This window comes from Poecilia reticulata, linkage group LG12 (assembly GCF_000633615.1).
Source record: "Poecilia reticulata strain Guanapo linkage group LG12, Guppy_female_1.0+MT, whole genome shotgun sequence".
In the NCBI taxonomy this organism is placed as follows: domain Eukaryota; kingdom Metazoa; phylum Chordata; class Actinopteri; order Cyprinodontiformes; family Poeciliidae; genus Poecilia; species Poecilia reticulata.
Genome location: NC_024342.1, coordinates 26,181,292 through 26,185,570, shown reverse-complemented (window position 1 = coordinate 26,185,570; position 4,279 = coordinate 26,181,292). Strand labels below are relative to the sequence as shown.

The 4,279-nt window shown below is 40.0% G+C and overlaps 1 pseudogene; it reads right to left on the bottom strand.

Annotated features, from left to right (window-relative positions):
• Nucleotides 1-4,279, bottom strand: part of LOC103474099 (uncharacterized) — a 12,219-nt pseudogene that overhangs the window by 3,588 nt on the left and 4,352 nt on the right.

Here is a 4,279-nt window from a genome sequence, read left to right as displayed (position 1 = left end):
CTGCTAAACACATAACGCTGAGTGGAGTGGTGGACCGCTCCAAGATGGCCGCCCTAAATCTCGTCAGCGACAATAGGCGAAAGCGGCCATGAGGGTCTATCCTTATATTATGTCTATGAGATATACCCCACATGACAAGCTTTGTTGCTGCACAGTGTGAAGGAAATAGGAGATCAGCTGCCCACGCAGGCTGAGAAGTGAGATACATGTGATTATTTTGGTGATTGGCATCAAGAGTCGGTAATCGGCAATCACCTATCAAACACTTTCACAGAAATCAGCCGATTATGATTGGTGGCCGATCGGCACACCTCTAGTATTTAATAATATTTGGCACCTTGGACGGAGTAGCTTGTCAACAAAAAAGCAGTTTCCCCTTGGTCATCAATAAAGTATATTCTATTTATCTGTAAAATAGTCACTGGTCAGTCAGGTTTATGAAGATAACTTGTCTAGCGTGACCTACATGGTAGATTAATCAGAGTAGCCTGTTTTGATACAACCAAATGTTATATGGTGCAGAGAATGTGATAAAAGTACACAATGATGTAATCAAGACAAATAGATGGCGGTCAGTGTGTGAAGAGAAAAATAGGATACTGTAAGTTTCAAAGTTTACTCAGAAAATTCAACTCGAAAACTTCTGATATTATTTTGAAAACAAAATGTTCACATCCTTTCAATTGGGCCGATTTGTTTTTAAATTAAAGACAACATATAAGACAATGGTATTTATTATGCAAGTTTATGTAAATTGTCAGTGAGATTAAGAAACTTGTGCAAGAGATTCAACCAAAAATCTGCCGGCAGTTCCATTTATTGCTCAAAATGTCCTTTTTTCAATTAAGCACCTGCCCAAAATGTCTGAGTTATAACACTTTATACATACATACATACGTTTTTGGTTCAGACTCAAGGGGGAGAGCAAGAAAAACCATTATAGAAATGACAGAAACTTTGTTCTGTTAAATCCAGAAATACTGAACTGTTTGTCCAACACAACGTGACTTAGAATAGCATAAAGTAAGCGTACCTGAGTTGTAGTGATGTTCTGGTTCCCTCATCCATTTGGTCATATATTTTCTCAAGTTTCTGCAACTTTTCTTTATCCTCTTGTCCTTTCATTGTCTTGATGAGGAAGTTCAAGATGACACAGGTAGAAACTGAGTCATTAATGGAAACGTCATTAATAATTAACTTATATAGATTGATATAAAGTACATATGCTTTATCAATTAATTGTCTCTTCTCTTCTCTAAGTTTTACTGCCTCGTTTTCAAGTCTTTCTAGAAGCTTAATTTTCTTCTCTCCTGCTTTTTGCTTATATTGTTGTTTTAATGCATTTTTATTTTTCTGAGATTTCTGGCTCTTGATCACAAATCTAAAGTTCTTTATCATATGTTTTGATGCAGGACACTTGTTGGTGCATGAAGTACATTTTCCATTTCTCATCACTTCACACTGTTCAGGATTTAAAGCCTCTGTGCATCCAGGATAGTGACAGTTCTCCTCACAGACAAGACAGCAGAGAGATGTTTCATAACCACATCTTCCATCTGTAAGAGGCTCCAGCTCCTTGTAGGCTTCAGGGACGTCTACACTATACTTCCAATACTTTTTCATCTTTTTAATCCTAAGATCTTCTTGAGTTTGTTCAACATCTCTGAGTTTTAACTCAGTGAACCCGATTCTGTCCCTCAGGTTCTGGTTGCAGGCCGTCAGTCTGATCCGTTCTTTCTGATCTTTCATCATGACCTTCTTCTGGAGAGGTGGAGATTTTTCCAGAAAGGCTGTAAACTGTTTCATTCCTCTTTCTGATACTTTCCAAGCATTTTCTATAGATAATTCAGATTCTTCTGTTCTCTCTTCTTCCTGGCAGTTATCAAACTGGAAGATACGTGGCTGTTTCTTCTCGTTTTTGGCACATTTAATGTTTGCAGCTTCCAGAGCTTGAAGAACATTTCTAAGTGGTTTTCCCTGTGAGTTTGTCATCAGAGCTACGATGTTTTTCTCCACATCTTTTCCAAACTGGGACTTAATGAAATCATAGATGTTCTTCAGTCGATCAGTGACTGGATTCTCCCCGTCCTTCATCACCAGACCTACTGCATGAACTTCCTGGGGTCCATCAGCTGATTGGAATAACTCCATTAATTGATGATTGATCCTCATATGATCAGCATCTTGTGTGTTTCCATATCCAGGAGTATCAATGATGGTCAGAGAGAACGGCAGAGTTTGATCCTCAGAACCAAAGATCTGATAGACGATCACATCTGATTTCTTGCTTTTCTCCTTGTTCTCTACAATCTGAAACCAGATTTCATCCTCAAACTTCACTCCCACAGCGTAGTTGAACAGAGCGTTGATCAGAGCAGATTTTCCTGTTCCTGTTTCACCAACTAGTAAGATGGTTTTACTTGGTTTGTTGTCTGGTTTTTCACCAACAGTTACTGAGGTCAGAGATCCAGTCTTCTGTTTCTCTATTTTCAGCTGGTAAACAGCAGGAGGTCCTGAACAAACTAGATCACATTTGGATGTAATGTCCTCAAAACTGGATGAATCGTTTCTGTTCCTGGAATAGCAATAAAGATGTTCAGTGCATGTTTTAAAATAAGACTTATAGTTAAAAAAAATACTACAGTCGGATCAATGTGGAAAAAGACATATAAATCATAAACATATCTTTAAATGTACTCATTGATGTTTTAATTGATGGCACATCTTTATAGTTTCAGTAGAAATACAGAGTGATTGAATCACTGAATGTGGAGAGAGCAGATGGAAGAAATCCAATTTGCTTTGCTAAAACAATGAACAGAACAAGTCAGAGTTTGCAGGCTATAGAGAGTAACGTTTCCCTACCATTATTGCCCACTTCTCCAAGAAGATCACGGCATGTATTAATTACTGTTCAAAGTTAAGCTCTTTATCAGGCAACGCTTTAACAAGTTTTAATGAATTTGTTTCAGTTCTCTCTTTGATAAAGCCAACTTCACTAACAGTCAGTTCCACAGTCAGAAACGTGACACCAGAGACACCAGCGACCGTAGTCAAATGTTTGCTGAAACTGCTGACTGCGGATGACCGTAAATATAGGTAGATAGTTACACCAATCAGAGGTCACTAAAGTTAGTGTTGGTTTGGTGTTGGTTTGCCAAAACAATTGTCAGGATTTGAGTTTTCCGTGTTTATTTTGATCCTATTCCCTGTGAGTCTCTGTGTTGTCCTGTCTGCTCCCTAATTGTTTCCCAGGTGTGTCTCATCTCGTCGATTGTCTTCCTGTGTATTTAACCCCACCCGTTGTCTCCTCATCGTATGCTGTCACGGTCGTATGCTCATGTGTCATTCTGTTGTTAGTTGTCACAGCTGAACTGTATAGTCCTGTGTCTGCTTAGCTCTCGGGTCAGTCTTTGTCAGTTGCTACCAGTGACTAGCATTAGCTTCCTGTTCACTGTACTGCCTGCTTTTTGGACTGTTTGAGCTCTGTTTTCATTAAAATATCACTTTCTCCATCCTTCAACCTGGGTCCACAGGGTCTCCTTCACCTCCACACCTCTAATCATGACAACAATGTCCAAGTGGTATCCTGAAAACCATGTGAGGCCACATAAACCTGCCTGGGTGGTTTCTGTTATATAGTTGCAGACAAGCAGCAACAAGTTCCAGGGTTATGTAATGTTGGAAATGTCCCATAATTTTGTGTCAGTGTAAGTATTTCTAATAAACTGAATCACAGACCTTCCTCTAACTTTAAGATCACTTGCTTTAATGATTTGGGGTTTTTTTGTCCAGATGTACTCACTGTGCCATGGTGGTCCCCAAAACAGGAATCTGCAAAGATCAGACAGATAAATCAAATGAAATGTACTAAACAACCTGAGTCACTTGTCATAAGACTTCCAAAAGTCACAGTTCAATCTAAATTGCAAAAACATTTAAAGCTGCAAGCAGCCTCGAGCAGCCCTCGCAGCTCAGCGCGGCTCCGGCCTATTGGCCACCGCGGGGTTCCAGTACCACCTCCTGCTAGTCACCGCTGACTCTCTCGCGCAGTTCCCGCACTCGTCCACTAGGCTGTATGTATTGATGAGTTCTGCAGCGCTCCCTGACGACTCACCAAAAATCTGGTTCAGATCGGCCAATGTAGTGACGAGGTATTGCTGATGGAATAAACTTGGGGGCGCAGTGGAGTCAAATTATAATGTAATGCTGTTGAGCTATTTAGCTGTGAATAAAGCTCATACATACCCAGTTTGGTGCCAATCGGATGTTCCACCTC